Source organism: Pristiophorus japonicus, chromosome 9, assembly GCF_044704955.1.
Source record: "Pristiophorus japonicus isolate sPriJap1 chromosome 9, sPriJap1.hap1, whole genome shotgun sequence".
In the NCBI taxonomy this organism is placed as follows: Eukaryota; Metazoa; Chordata; class Chondrichthyes; family Pristiophoridae; genus Pristiophorus; species Pristiophorus japonicus.
In genome coordinates this window covers 46888792-46905325 of record NC_091985.1, presented here as the reverse complement: position 1 = coordinate 46905325, position 16534 = coordinate 46888792, and the positions used below count along the sequence as shown (strand labels likewise).

Here is a 16534-nt window from a genome sequence, read left to right as displayed (position 1 = left end):
TGGCCCACAGTACATGACACAAAAATTATTAAACACAGTAGGGAGAATCAGGTCATCGCATTCACTCCTCAGAAAAGAGTATAGGCTGAGTGAGTGTGTTAGGTCTGAATCAACAACAACTTGCATTTATATAGCACCTTTAACTTATTAACAATGTCCCAAGGCACATTGCAGGATATAAATTTGACACCGAGCCACATAAAGAGAAATTATGATGGGTGACCAAAAGCATGATCAAAGAGGTATGTTTTAAGGAGCAACAAGGGAGAAGAGGTAGCGAGGTGGAAACATTTAGAGAGGGAATTCTCTTCTAAAGACACGGTCGCCAATGGTGGAGCGATGAGGGAGGGAGGGAGGGGCAAGGCCATGGAGGGATTTGATAACAAGGATGAGAATTTTAAAATCAAGACATTGTCGGTCAGCCAATGTCGGCCAGCGAGCACAGGGATGATGGGTAAATGAAACTTGGTACGAGTTAGGATAAGGGCAGCAGAGTTTCGGATGAGCTTAAGTTTATGGGGATGCAAGGTGGGAGGCCGGCCAGGAGAGCTTTAGAATAGCTGGAGGTAACAAAGGCATGATGATGGTTTCAGCAGCAGATGAGTTGAGCCAGGGGCAGCGATGGGCAATATTACGGAGGTGGAAGTAGGTGGTTTTGGTGATGGAGAGGATACGAGGTCAGAAGCTGAGCTCAGCTCCTTTATAAACCTGCAGAATATCCACTTGGATGAGGTATGAGAGGATTGCTGCTTCCATGGAATCGTAGTATAGCAAGACTCAGTCCATCCAGAAGAGGAGGAGGAAGTTAAGAGAAGGAGGGTGAAGAAGAACGTGGAGAAAAAAAACACAACAAAAGTTTGGACAAACGGGGCCAAGGGTGAGCTGTGGGGTTTTTAAAGCTGGAATCTCGCCCTTTGGACATAATTTAAATCTCACGAGTTTTCAGTTGCCCTTCATTAAATTACATCAGTAAAGCAATTAACGTAATCTTGCAGTTCTCGAGTTACCAGAGTGTAGTATGTGGAGCAAATTAACTTTACATGAGTCCATGCAGCAATTCTCAGAACCGGACCTGTGACCTCATTTATTTTACAAATCTAACTTTTTTATATATTTCAATAAGTCCAATTGGCCCCAAATTCCTATTTTTGTACGCAAATGTGGTGTAGTTCTGGGGAAAAGAGACTGGAATTTTGGGTGAGAGTCAAATGCACCAGAGATACATCTAAAATATGCACCGAATCTCGGTAGAATTAGTTGCTAGCAGAAGATGCACTTGCCTCTCAAAGTGATGCATGCATGCAAATGAAAGGATAATGGAGGAAAGGACTTGCTGTCCCGGAAATTCCACCAGTTACACCAGAATTCCACCTCACTTAAGTTAAATCTGTAGGAAAGAGGTTGTCAAACTAGGAAGTGGTTGAATTGCCAGGCCTTGAATGTCCACAAACGTTTTCTGAAAGATTAGCTTTAACAGAATTGACTTTTAAAAAATTCACAATTGTGCTATTAAGAAAGGATCCTGTAAGTTGCCATTCAGCATTTTCAGGATGGAAAATCTTTTGCTTCACTTCCTTCTGTAATGGAACCCTTACCATAGGGCTCCCTACATGCATTCCAAGAAATGTCCTCATAATGGAGAGAGAAAAGGAACTGGAGGAAGAAGAAATGAGAGAGGACACAGGATAAGGCTACACCAAAGGAAAAGAAGTCCAACTAGATAGCTTCTGTTATGTCTTTAATACTCTTATGAAGGACTCCACGAGGTCTAGTATTGTACTTGAGCTGTTGTGACCTTAGTCCCATTTATTGTAACTCCAGAGTGAGCCACAAGCATGTTGGGCAGCCTTTAATACTGGGTCCTGCAAACCTATGCAGGTGACCCTCAGGTCTCCCACCGCAGTGCCCTCTGGTGGCACATCTTATGTGATTATACAGTTAGTATACATGGTCTACATACATGACATCACTTCCCCCCCCCCCCCCCAAGTCTTTAATGCAAATTGACTCGTACATTGACGGTGACCTGGGCTTTGCTCTTCCTGGTTGACCATTGGAGGGTCACTTCTAGCTTGGGTGGGTTGGTAGTGAGATTTGTTGCCAGTGGAGATCCCCGTGGTTTCTGGTTGTGAGTCCATGACAACTCCATTCTCCCCTCCCCCTCACACAGAGATTATGCTAATGACCCGTTACATGCAAGTTGCATTCAAGTTCATCACATCAGTTTTACATTTACATCTTGGTACATTTGTTGGGTGGATTACAGTTGCGTTTCTTTTTGTGTGGTACATTTACATGATCAGTGCAGGTATACCAGTATAGGTACACAAGGACAGTCTAGTTCCAGCACGGCTGGATGAGATCCGGGTTGTCTGGTGGCGGCGCAGCACCCCATGCTAGTGGGTCTGTGGGCGAGGTGAGCTCATTTTGCTCGAGTTGCCGGAGCTCAGGGCTCTTGCCGTTACTCCTAGTGTCGGGCAGGCCCAAAGACAGCTGATGTGTCTGTGACCTCCCTGTCCTTTTTGTTTGCACAGTGTCGCTGCTGCTCCCTGCGAAGCAGTCTGAGCGAGAGAGCGTTTTGTCTAAGCGACGGTGGGGCTGCCTCGTCTTGCCTAGCAGTTCAGCGGAGACTGCTGACTCGCCTTCCTTGAGGGCACCGTTGTGAGCACTCTCTAGTTTGGGATCCTGGCTGGTCCAGGTCCCGTTCGGAGGAGCCGTTGCGGGTGACCCTTCGCTCGTGGGCATTGCCGTGGTGGCGAGTGGGTTTGTGGGCTGCACCTTTTCCACCCGGATGGTGGGCGACGGTAGCCGACTGCGAGCATAGGCACAGTTTACTGTTTCTGGCCCGTGGCTGTTCATGCCATCGGAGGCCTGCAATGTTAAACCGTTCTGAGGTAGGGTATCGCTACCGGTGCCTCTGCTCTCCGGGGATCATTTACTCTGCAGCTTGTCTACTTCTGCCAGCGATGGGGACACTTTATGATACATCGTTCTGGTCCCGGGGATGCAGGCTGCAGCATTGGGTAGCCCGCTGGACCTGTATATAACCGTTAGGTGTTCGCCCGCTACATTGGCTGATTGCAATTTGCACCCGACATCGCTCAACAACATCTTGCTCATTACAGCTGGACTTTTACATTGGTTACCAATTTCAAGCAGTTCATTCAAAAATGGCGGGTTGCTGGCCTCCTTTAAATTGACCTTACTACTTTTACCCCAATCGTCTTCCTTGCGTGGAACCACGTGTCTTTGCTCCATTAGCGCTGCACCGCGTGGTTTGGACGCCATCTTTTGCCTGTCCATGATATCGACTGCCACGATCTTCTTTCCCAGGGATTCTGCCACTGAAGCTGGGAAGGTGTCCTCGGATCCAATCTTCCTCCCCAGGAGTCCTGCCACTAAAACCGGGAAGGTGCTTTCGGGTCGTCTCGGCCGGAGCATTGCAATACAGTCGTGATGAGTGGTCTGTGCCTCGGGGGCTGCGCAGATCTGCTCTCCGATGCCTGGTCCAACCAAAGGTGGGGGCTTGCTCTGCCTCTGAGCACAAGGACGTCGATTGCTGGAGGGATGAAGTCTTCCCAGTTCCAAACAATCTTCCTCATCCAACTTCTTCCAAGTAGCGTTGGTCCATCACCTGAAACAATCCACAATGGTAAATTGTGCACCGTACCCATGGGATACACTTACATCCGCACTACCAACAACTGATATCAGTTACTTGCATTGGAGGCAGTTCAGAGAAACATAGAAACATAGAAACATAGAAAATAGGTGCAGGAGCAGGCCATTCAGCCCTTCTAGCCTGCACCGCCATTCAATGAGTTCATGGCTGAACATGAAACTTCAGTACCCCCTTCCTGCTTTCTCGCCATAACCCTTGATCCCCCGAGTAGTAAGGACTTCATCTAACTCCCTTTTGAATATATTTAGTGAATTGGCCTCAACTACTTTCTGTGGTAGAGAATTCCACAGGTTCACCACTCTCTGGGTGAAGAAGTTTCTCCTCATCTCGGTCCTAAATGGCTTACCCCTTATCCTCAGACTGTGACCCCTGGTTCTGGACCTCCCCAACATTGGGAACATTCTTTCTGCATCTAACCTGTCTAAACCCGTCAGAATTTTAAACGTTTCTATGAGGTCCCCTCTCATTCTTCTGAACTCCAGTGAATACAAGCCCAATTGATCCAATCTTTCTTGATAGGTCAGTCCCGCCATCCCGGGAATCAGTCTGGTGAACCTTCGCTGCACTCCCTCAATAGCAAGAATGTCCTTCCTCAAGTTAGGAGACCAAAACTGTACACAATACTCCAGGTGTGGCCTCACCAAGGCCCTGTACAACTGTAGCAACACCTCCCTGCCCCTGTATTCAAATCCCCTCGCTATGAAGGCCAACATGCCATTTGCTTTCTTAACCGCCTGCTGTACCTGCATGCCAACCTTCAATGACTGATGTACCATGACACCCAGGTCTCGTTGCACCTTCCCTTTTCCTAATCTGTCACCATTCAGATAATAGTCTGTCTCTCTGTTTTTACCACCAAAGTGGATAACCTCACATTTATCCACATTATACTTCATCTGCCATGCATTTGCCCACTCACCTAACCTATCCAAGTCACTCTGCAGCCTAATAGCATCCTCCTCGCAGCTCACACTGCCACCCAACTTAGTATCATCCGCAAATTTGGAGATACTGCATTTAATCCCCTCGTCTAAATCATTAATGTACAATGTAAACAGCTGGGGCCCCAGCACAGAACCTTGCGGCACTCCACTAGTCACTGCCTGCCATTCTGAAAAGTACCCGTTTACTCCTACTCTTTGCTTCCTGTCTGACAACCAGTTCTCAATCCACGTCAGCACACTACCCCCAATCCCATGTGCTTTAACTTTGCACATTAATCTCTTGTGTGGGACCTTGTCGAAAGCCTTCTGAAAGTCCAAATATACCACATCAACTGGTTCTCCTTTGTCCACTTTACTGGAAACATCCTCAAAAAATTCCAGAAGATTTGTCAAGCATGATTTCCCTTTCACAAATCCATGCTGACTTCGACCTATCATGTCACCATTTTCCAGATGCACTGCTATGACATCCTTAATAATTGATTCCATCATTTTACCCACTACTGAGGTCAGGCTGACCGGTCTATAATTCCCTGTTTTCTCTCTCCCTCCTTTTTTAAAAAGTGGGGTTACATTGGCTACCCTCCACTCCATAGGAACTGATCCAGAGTCAATGGAATGTTGGAAAATGACTGTCAATGCATCCGCTATTTCCAAGGCCACCTCCTTAAGTACTCTAGGATGCAGGCCATCAGGCCCTGGGGATTTATCGGCCTTCAATCCCATCAATTTCCCCAACACAATTTCCCGACTAATAAAGATTTCCCTCAGTTCCTCTTCCTTACTAGACCCTCTGACCCCTGAATCCAAAGAGGACAGGAAAATGATGGTCAAGACCTCTGCTATTTCCTCTTTTGCTTCGCTCAACAGCTTGGGATGCATCCCTCGCCGATACGTTGTGCGACATCTTCGTAATTGGCATCGGTCATGAGGCCCTTCTTCACAGGCTATTGTCTGCCGAAACCACCGTCACTCTGCAGAAGGTTCACGAGGTTGATTCCTGAGATGAATGGGTTGACTTATGAAGAGCAGGTGATGAGCCCTGTGATTACCTCCGCAACGCCAGCATGGTGCTACTCGACTTACGTTTGCAGCCCTCAGCGGACTCTGAGTTAAAGGACTCGGGGGCCTGTACATTCTGCCCTGGGCAGATTCACGTTCAACAGTTCTGCCAGTGAAAGGCGCCATTCTATTTACAGTACCTGCCGGGTTTAAGTCCTGAGAGTGAGTCATCATCTGCTTGGAGCTACAGCTTGAGGTCATGAACGCCTGGCTGATGCTGATGGCCTTCTGCAGAGTGACGGTGGTTTCGGCAGACAATAGCCTGTGAAGAAGGGCCTCATGACCGATGCCAATTACGAAGATGTCGCACAACGTATCGGCGAGGGATGCATCCCAAGCTGTTGAGCGAAGCAAAAGAGGAAATAGCAGAGGTCTTGACCATCATTTTCCTGTCCTCTTTGGATTCAGGCATGGTGCCGGAGGACTGGAGGACTGCTAATGTGGTACCCTTTTTTAAGAAGGGAGAAAGGGATAGGCCGAGTAATTACAGGCCAATCAGCCTAACCTCAGTGGTGGGAAAATTATTGGAAAAAATCCTGACAGGATAAATCTGCATTTAGAAAGACAAGGATTAATCAGGGACAGTCAGCACTGATTTGTTAAGGCAAGGTCGTGTTTGACTAACCTGATTGAATTTTTCGAGGAGGTAACTAGGAGGGTTGATGAGGGTAGTGCATACGATGTAGTGTTATATGGACTTTAGCAAAGCTTTTGATAAGGTCCCACATGGCAGACTGGTCACGAAGGTAAAAGCCCATGGGATCCAGGGCAAAGTGACAAGTTGGATCCAAAATTGGCTTAGAGGTAGGAAGCAAAGGGTAATGGTTGATGGATGTTTTTATGACTGGCCGGATGTTTCCAGTGGGGTTCCACAGGGCTCAGTACTGGGTCCCTTGCTTTTTGTGATATACATCAATGATCTAGATTTGAATATAGGGGGTGTGATTAAGAAGTTTGCAGATGACACTAAAATTGGAATGGAGAATCTTAGCTATGAGGACAGATTAGATAGGCTGGGTTTGTTCTTCTTAGAACAGAGGAGGCTGAGGGGAGACCTCATTGAGGTGTATAAAATTTTGAGGGGCCTGGATACAGTGGATAGTAAGGGCCTATTTCCATTGGTGGAGGGGTCAATTACAAGGGGGCATAGATTTAAGGTGGTTAGTGGAAGGTTTAGAGGGGATTTGAGGGAAAGCTTCTTCACGCAGAGGGTTGTGGGGGTCTGGAACTCACTGCTTGGAAAGGTGGTCGAGGCAGAAACCCTCATCATATTTAAAAGGTGCTTGGGTGGGCACTTGAAGAGCTGTAACCTGCAGGGTTACAGACCTAGAGCTGATAAGTGGGATTAGATAACCTCTTGTTGGCTAGCGCAGGTAAGTACTTCAGGGAATCTAATATGGCCAGAGTGATCTCCTGGACTAGTTTCGATTGCCTGGAGGGGTCGGAGAGAAATCTTCCCAGATTTTTCGCCCAATTGGCCTGGGTTTTTAATCTGTTTTTTTGCCTCTGTCAGGAGATCGCATGGCTCCGGGTGAGGTGGAGTGTAAAATGTTGCGATACATGGGGTATCGCGGTTGTGTGGGGCGGACTGGTTGGGCCGGATGCTTTTTACCTGTCCGCCATTGTTCATTGTTCATAGGTTTATATGTAACCTTCAGGACTGCTGACCGAGGGCCGTGTGGCTCTTTATCGACCAGCGCGGACACGGTGGGCCAAAATGGCCTCCTTCTGCGCTGTAAATTTCTCTGTTTCTATGAATGTGTAGGCCCATACTATGAGATACACTGTACAGCACAGAAACAGACCAGTCGGCCCAACAGCTACAAGCTCCCCAAGAGCCTCCTCCCGCTCTCATTCATCTAACCCCAACAACATATCCTTCTGTTCCTTTCTCCCTCATGTGTTTATCTAGCTTCTCTTTCAATGCATCTATGTTATTCGCCTCAACTATTCCTTGTGGTAGCGAGTTCCACATTCTAACCACTCTCCGAGCAAAGAAGTTTCTCCTGAATTCCCTATTGAATTTATTAGTGACTATCTTATATTTATGGCCTCTCGTTCTGGTCTCCCTTGAAAGTGGAAACATCCTCTCTGCGTCAACCCTATCAAACCCTTTCATAATCTTAAAAATCAGGTCACCAGCTCAGTCTTTTTCCGAGAGAAACAAGCCTCAATTTTAACTCGAGGTGGGAATCAGCGTTGCGGAGACCAAAGCAAGTGCCAACCCATCAGGCCCCCGATGTATGAACCCAGGGAGATTTTAACTCATGGGCCTCATTTCAATTTCATGACACTGACACCTGCTAGAAGCTGGTGGGGATGAATTGGAGGCCAGTGGCTGGAAGTGGGAAATTGTACAACTGACCAAAGGAAATGGTCCCCAGCAAGGTAAATGAGCTGGGGGGGTGGGCGGGAGGGGGACAGGGGGAGGGGAGGGGGAGGGGATGTCCTGGCCGATTACGGCAACAGGAGGGGGAAGCCTGGGGCAGAAGAGGCCCAAAATTTCTTTGTTGCACCAGACGGACCACACTTGCTCGACTCAGGCCACAAGGATCCTTTCAGAAATCAAAAAACACTGACCTGGGTCTCTTCTGGCCCGATGCTGCTGGTTACCAGCTACTGCTGGAGGCTTGGAGAATGTGCACAATTTGCACATCTCTGAGTTAAATTGGCGTTGGGGTTGGACACTAGCATTTCAATACTTATGAGGCCTGGGCAGAATCCATGCTTCCGAAAACCCAGGAGTTAAAATGCCGGAGGGTAAGAGTGCTGCGGAAATACAGCAGCTTCCGCCCGACCTCCATTTTAACCCCCCTCCCCACCTGCATCATTCCCACCAGATAAGCAGGGTTAAAGTCTTGAATTGATTCCTGGGATGAAGGGGTTCTCTTATGAGGAAAGGTTGAGCAGGTTGGGCCTGTACTCATTGGAGTTTGGAAGAATGAGAGGTGATCTTATTGAAACATATAAGATTCTGAGGGGGCTTGATAGGGTAGATGCTGAGAGGATGTTTTCCCTCGTGTGGGAATCTAGAACTAGGGGCATATAGTTTCAGAATAAGCAGTCGCACTTTTAAGATGGAGGAATGTTTTCTCTCAGAGGGTCATAAATCTTTGGAATTCTCTACCCCAGGGAGCTGTGGAAGCTGAGTCATTGAATATATTCAAGACTAAGATAGACAGATTCTTGAACTATAAGGGAGTCAAGGGTTATGGGGAACAGGCAGGAAAGTGGAATTGAGGCCAAGATCAGATCAATTGAATGGTGGAGCAGACTTGAGGGGCTGTATGGCCTACTCCTGCTCCTATTTGTTATGTTCTTATGTTGCTTCCAAATTATTAAGTGTTACAGGTAGTTGGAGATTTTAAATGTCATGCCCCTATTTAAAAAAGGAGGGAGACAAAAAGCAGGAAACTATAGACCAGTTAGCCTAACATCTGTGGTTGGGAAAATGTTGGAGTCCATTATTAAAGAAGCAGTAGCAGGACATTTGGAAAAGTAAAATTCGGTCAGGTAGAGTCAGCATGGATTTATGATGGGGAAGTCATGTTTGACAAATTTGCTGGAGTTCTTTGAGGATGTAACAAACTGGGAGGATAAAGGGGAACCAGTGAATGTGGTGTATTTGGACTTCCAGAAGGCATTTGACAAGGTGCCACGTAAAAGGTTACTGCACAAGATAAAAGTTCACGGGGTTAGGGATAATATATTAGCATGGATATAGGATTGGTTAACTACCAGAGAACAGAGAGTTGGGATAAATGGTTCATTCTCTGGTTGGCAACCAGTAACTAGTGGAGTGCCGCAGGGATTAGTGCTGGGACCCCAACTATTTACAATCTATATTAACGACTTGGAAGAAGAGACTGAGTGTAATGTAGCCAAGTTTGCTGACGATACATGATGGGAGGAAAAGCAATGAGTGAGGAGGACACAAAAAATCTGCAAAAGGACATAGACAGGCTAAGTGGGCAAAAATTTGGCAGATGGAGTATAATGTTGGAAAGTGTGAGGTCATGCATTTTGGCAGAAAAAAAATCAAAGAGCAAGTTATTATTTAAATGGAGAAAGATTGCAAAGTGCCGCAATATAGCGGGACCTGGGGGTACTTGTGCATGAAACACAAAAGGATAGTGTTATGTATGTAACCCTTGGCAACCTGTATCACACCACCACCAGAGGGCCCACATGTTGGAGTCCCAAGGGATCCCAGCATCCCTTGGGAGCACTGTATATAAGCAGGCCTCCCATGCGGTACCTACACTCTGGAGCCTAATTAAAGAGGCTAAGGTCACACTTACTCACTGCATACTGTACTCAGTTTCATCCTTTATTATGAGCACAATAATTGGCGACGAGGTAACGATCAACCAAGCAAAAATGCAAAGAACTGTTGGTATCCTGGAGAAGTTCTCAGAAGGGGACGATTGGAAAGCCCTCGTGGAGAGACTCGGCCAATACTTCGTGGCCAACGAGCTGGAAGGGGACGAGAACACTGCCAAACGAAGGGCCGTCTGTGGGGCAACAAACTATGGCCTCATGAAGAATCTTCTAGCTCCGGTAAAACGAACAACCAAATCCTATGAAGAATTGTGTATGCTGGTCCGGGAGCACCTAAATCCGAAGGAAAGCGTTTTGATGGCGAGGTATCGGTTCTACACGTGTCAACGGTTGGAGGGCCAGGAAGTGGTGAGCTACGACGCCTAACTAAGGCGCCTTGCAGGACACTGCGAATTCGATGGATTTCTTGAGTAAATGTTAAGAGACGTTTTTATGCCATGAGGTAATCCTTCGCAAACTATTGGCTGTTGAAACACCGAATCTGAGCAAAGCCATAACTATAGCCCAGGCATTTATGTCCACCAGCGATAATACCAAACAAATTTCGCAGCATAAAGAGGTTTTGGCTAGTACTGTACAGAAAGTAACGTCGTTTTCGAGCAGGAATATAGATGGCAGAACGTACACGCCGGCTGCTGCCGACCCCAGAGTTCGCCATCAATCGTTAATGCGAGGTAGTTAACAACGTTGGCGCTGTGGAAGTGATCATCGGGCCCATCAATGCCGCTTCAAGCACTATGCGTGCAACGGCTGCAGAACAATGGGACACCTCCAGCGAATGTGCAGGCGAGCTGTAAACCACGTTGCAGAGGAAGATCGATCCATGGTGGATCAGGCTGAACTAGAGACTCGAACCGAGGAGGCAGAAGTGTACAGAGTACACACCTTCACCACGAAATGTCCACTGATTATGTTAAAAGTTGAACTTAATGGAATTCCAGTATACATAGAACTGGACACAGGTGCAAGTCAGTCCATAATGAGCATAAAGGCCTTCGACAGGCTGTGGTGCAACAAGGCACACAGGCCCAAGCTCAGCCCCATTCACACCAAGCTAAGAACTTACATCAAAGAACTGATTCCTGTAATTGGCAGCGCAGAAGTCAAAGTCTCCTATGATGGAGCAGTGCACAAACTCCGATTATGGATCGTGCCAGAGGATGGCCCCACACTGTTTGGCAAAAACTGGCTGGGAAAAATACGCTGGAACTGGGACGACATCCAAGCGCTTTCATCAGTCAACAACGCCTCATGTGCCCAGGCTCTGAGCAGATTCCCATCGTTTTTTTTTTGAAATTCGTAGCCAATCGTTCCAATTCTTTGTCAAATCACAAACGCCAGAGGTCACCTTGCACACGCCAAGGATCACTCTGCGCCAATGCTCTTAGCCAAAAGGCCTAGAGCCACTGCACCGTTCCTGGAAGTACTGCAATACCTGGCAAGGGACCTTTTGTTTCAAACCGCAAGTCATGCTGGAGGCGTGGAGGCACACACTCAGCCGGAGTTTGCAGAGGTGAGCAAAATACCTGCAGAAATTGCAGAAATGAAAGCTGGGGGAAATCGCTGGAAGCTGAAGTTCAGCGAGTTCATGTGGAGCACATATACAGTTCATACACCAGGACGCCACCGATAATGATGAAAGTGCTCCTCAATGGCATCCCAGTATCAATGGAGCTAGACACGGGGGCCAGCCAGTCCCTGATGGGTATCAAACAGTTCGAAAAGTTGTGGCCATCCAAGGCCAGGAGGCCAAAATTATTGCCGATTGACGCACAGCTACGGACTTACACAAAGCAGATCATTCCGGTGCTAGACAGCGCCATGGTAGTCATGACCCACAAAGATTCAGAGAAAAGACTGCCACTCTGGATTGTCCCAGGGGATGGTCCCGCACTACTGGGGATGAGTTGGCTTGCTGTCATGAACTGCAAATGGAGCGATGTCAATGCAATTTCCTCTGTGGAGCGAGTATCATGCTCACAGATCCTGGACAAATTTGACTCATTATTTCAATCCGGCATTGGCACTTTCATGGGGGCCAAGGTAGCGATGCACATAAACCCGGACGCCAAGCCAGTACACCACAAGGCCAGAGCGGTGCCGTACGTGATGCGGGAAAAGATAGAAGGCGAATTGGACCACCTGCTGAGGGAAGGCATCATCTCGCCAGTCAAATTCAGTGACTGGGCGAGCCCGATTGTGCCGGTGCTCAAGGCGGATGGGTTGGGCAGGATATGTGGCGATTACAAGGCCACCATCAATCGGGTGTCACTCCAAGACCAGTACTCGCTACCGAGAGTGGGGGACCTCTTTGCGACGCTATCCGGTGGCAAACATTTTTCAAAATTGGACCTGACCTCAGCTTACATGACCCAGGAGCTGGCGAGTGAGTCGAAGAAGCTGATCACCATCACGACACACAAGGGGTTGTTTGAGTACAACAGATGACCGTTCGGGATTCGCTCGGCCGCCACGATCTTCCAACGAAATATGGAAAGCCTCCTCAAGTCGATTCCAGGAATGGTGGTTTTTCAGGACGACATCCTCATTACGGGTTACGATACTGAAGAACACCTCCACAACATGGATTGAGAACTGGTTGGCAGACAGGAAGCAAAGAGTAGGAGTAAATGGGTACTTTTCAGAATGGCAAGCAGTGACTAGTGGGGTACTGTGCTGGGGCCCCAGATGTTTACATTAATGATTTGGACGAGGGGATTATATGTAGTATCTCCAAATTTGCGGATGACACTAAGTTGGGTGGCAGTGTGAGCTGCGAGGAGGATGCTATGAGGCTGCAGAGTGACTTGGATAGGTTAGGTGAGTGGGCAAATGCATGGCAGATGAAGTATAATGTGGATAAATGTGAGGTTATCCACTTTGGTGGTAAAAACAGAGAGACAGACTATTATCTGAATGGTGACAGATTAGGAAAAGGGGAGGTGCAACAAGACCTGGGTGTCATGGTACATCAGTCATTGAAGGTTGGCATGCAGGTACAGCAGGCGGTTAAGAAAGCAAATGGCATGTTGGCCTTCATAGCGAGGGGATTTGAGTACAGGGGCAGGGAGGTGTTGCTACAGTTATACAGGGCCTTGGTGAGGCCACACCTGGAGTATTGTGTACAGTTTTGGTCTCCTAACTTGAGGAAGGACATTCTTGCTATTGAGGGAGTGCAGCGAAGGTTCACCAGACTGATTCCCGGGATGGCGGGACTGACATATCAAGAAAGACTGGATCAACTGGGCTTGTATTCACTGGAGTTCAGAAGAATGAGAGGGGATCTCATAGAAACGTTTAAAATTCTGACGGGTTTAGACAGGTTAGATGCAGGAAGAATGTTCCCAATGTTGGGGAAGTCCAGAACCAGGGGTCACAGTCTAAGGATAAGGGGGAAGCCATTTAGGACCGAGATGAGGAGAAACTTCTTCACCCAGAGAGTGGTGAACCTGTGGAATTCTCTCCCACAAAAAGTTGTTGAGGCCAATTCACTAAATATATTCAAAAAGGAGTTAGATGTAGTCCTTACTACTAGGGGGATCAAGGGGTATGGCGAGAAAGCAGGAATGGGGTACTGAGGTTGCATGTTTAGCCATGAACTCATTGAATGGTGGTGCAGGCTCGAAGGGCCGAATGGCCTACTCCTGCACCTATTTTCTATGTTTCTACGCAGACTGGACCGGGTAGGGCTGCGACTGAAAAAGGCGAAGTGCGTCTTCCTAGCTCCAGAGGTAGAATTCCTGGGGATGAGGGTAGCAGCAGACGGGATCAGCCCTACTGCGTCCTAGATGGAAGCGATCCAAAGAGCACCCAGACCCCCTTCCACGATGGAGCTGCGTTCATTCCTGGGGCTCCTGAACTATTTTGGTAACTTTCTTCCCAAGTTGAGCATGCTGCTAGAGCCGCTACACATGCTCCTACGCAAAAGGTCGCGAATGGGTCTGGGGGGACAGCCAGGAAAGGGCTTTTAATAGAGCACGCAATTTGTTATGTTCCAACGATCTGTTAACGCTATATGACCCATGTAAGAAACTTGTGTTAACGTGCGATGCGTCGTCCTATGGTGTCGGGTGTGTGTTGCAGCATGTCAATGTCAAGGGTCAGTTACAGCCGGTAGCTTATGCCTCCAGAAGTCTGTCCCAGGCAGAAAGGGGCTACGGGATGGTAGAAAAGGAGGCGCTCGCATGTGTATATGCGTTAAGAAAATGCACAAGTACCTGTTTGGCAGGAAATTTGAGCTGGAGACAGATCACAAACCCCTAACGTCCCTTTTGGCTGACAACAAGGCCATAAATGCAAACGCATCGGCCCGCATACAGAGGTGGGCACTCACGTTAGCCGCCTATGACTACACAATTCGGCACAGACCGGGCACCGAAAACTGCGCCGATACACTCAGCAGGCTTCCACTAGCCACCACTGAGGGGGCTACCGAGCATGCTGCTGAGATGGTCATGGCTGTTGAAGTTTTCGGAAGCGAAGGCTCACCCGTGACAGCCCGTCAGATTAAAGTCTGGACAAATAGAGACCCGCCATTGTCTCTAGTCAAGAAATGTGTCCTGAATGGGGACTGGGCAGCCACGAATAGGGCATGCCCTGAGAAATTTAAACCATTTCACAGGCGCAAGGATGAACTCTTGATTCAGGCTGATTGCCTATTGTGGGGAAACCGCGTAGTCATGCCCCAGAGGGGCAGAGAGGTGTTTATCAGAGAACTCCACAATGGGCACCCGGGCATTGTCACGATGAAGGCAATTGCCAGGTCACACGTTTGGTGGCCAGGGATAGACGCAGATCTGGAACTTTGTGTTCGCAGGTGCAACACGTGTGCCCAGCTGGGCAATGCGCCCAGGGAAGCCCCCCTTAGCCCCTGGCCATGGCCCGCCAAGCCTTGGTCACGCATCCATGTGGACTACACAGGTCCTTTCATGGGGAAAATGTTTTTGGTTGTAGTAGACGCCTACTCCAAATGGATCGAGTGTGACTTTTTAAATTCAAGCACATCCTCTGCCACGGTAGAAAGTCTACGGGCAATGTTCGCCGCCCACGGTCTACCGGACATCTTGGTCAGCGACAATGGCCCGTGCTTCACAAGCACTGAATTCCAGGACTTCATGGCAGGCAATGGAATTAACCATGTTAGAACGGCACCGTTCAAGCCGGCCTCAAACGGCCAGGCAGAACGAGCAGTGCAGATAATCAAACAGGGGATGCTCAGAATCCAAGGGGGTTCCCTACAATGCCGCTTATCACGCCTCCTGTTGGCCTACAGATCCCGACCACACTCGCTCACAGGGGTTCCACCCACAGAGCTGCTAATGAAAAGGACGCTCAAAACCCGGTTATCCCTTATACACCCCACCATGAAAGAAATTGTCAAGAGCAGGCGCCAGTCACAATATGACTATCATGACAAGAATGCGAGGGCGCGATGTATTGATGTAAATGATCCTGTTTTTGTCCTCAACTACGCTGCAGGGTCCAAATGGCTCGCAGGCACTGTGGTTGCCAAAGAGGGAAATAGGATTCTGGTAGTTAAACTTACCAATGGACAAATCTGCCGCAAACATGTGGATCAAACAAAAAGGAGGTTCAGCAACCCCATAGAAGAAGCAGAGGAAGAACATAGTGTAGAGTTCACTCCACCACAGGTGACCGAACACAGGAACCAAAGGGAGCAGAGCCCAGTCACTGTGGGCAGTCCGGACAGGCCTGAGGCACCGCAAACAGCAGACACTCAGGCCAGCGCCCAACAACTGGAGCCCCAATTCAGGCGCTCTATAAGGGAGCATAAACCACCAGAGAGACTCAACCTGTGATCCCAATAAGACTTTGGGGGGTGAGGTGATGTCATGTATTCAACCAGCATTGTAACCCATGTATAATCTGACCTAAGTTGTACACTGTGAGAACACTGACCACTAGGTGGTGAACTTGTGGGAGACACTCCTAACCTAGACCTTCAGATATAAAAGGGGAAGCTCCACCCACTTCCAGCACTTGAGTGCTATGAAATAAAGGACAGGTCACAGACTGACCTTCTCTCAAGCATGGGCCTCGTGTGCATTTATACTGTATAGTAAGGATGTATCAGTGGGGACTATAAAGTAACAATTAACCGTTTTTCGCTACAGGACTAATACCCGCTACCCAAGGCAGACGACTTATTTGTGACCCTGGCTGGAGGAAAGACATTCACCAAGTTAGACCTGACCTCGGCCTACATGACGCAGGAGCTGGAGGAATCATCGAAAGGCCTCACCTGCATCAACACGCACAAAGGTCTGTTCATCTAGAACAGATGCCCATTCGGGATTCGTTCGGCCGTGGCAATTTTCCAATGGAATATGAGAGCCTGCTAAAGTTGGTTCCATGCACTGTGGTTTTCCAGGGCGACATACTGGTCGCAGGTCAGAACACCATCGAACACTTGAAGAATCTGGAAGAGGTTCTTAGTCCGCTAGATTACGTGGGACTCAGGTTGAAACGCTCGAAGTGTGTTTTC

The 16534-nt window shown here is 48.2% G+C and overlaps 1 long non-coding RNA gene across 1 annotated transcript in view; it reads right to left on the bottom strand.

The window, feature by feature from the left end:
* Nucleotides 1–3541: 3541 nt before the first annotated feature.
* LOC139272601 (uncharacterized) overlaps nucleotides 3542–16534 on the bottom strand; it is a 68074-nt gene continuing 55081 nt past the window's right edge. Inside the window, exon 3 of the long non-coding RNA XR_011594900.1 lies at nucleotides 3542–3634. This is a non-coding gene — a long non-coding RNA (uncharacterized lncRNA). The remainder of the gene's footprint in view (nucleotides 3635–16534) is intronic.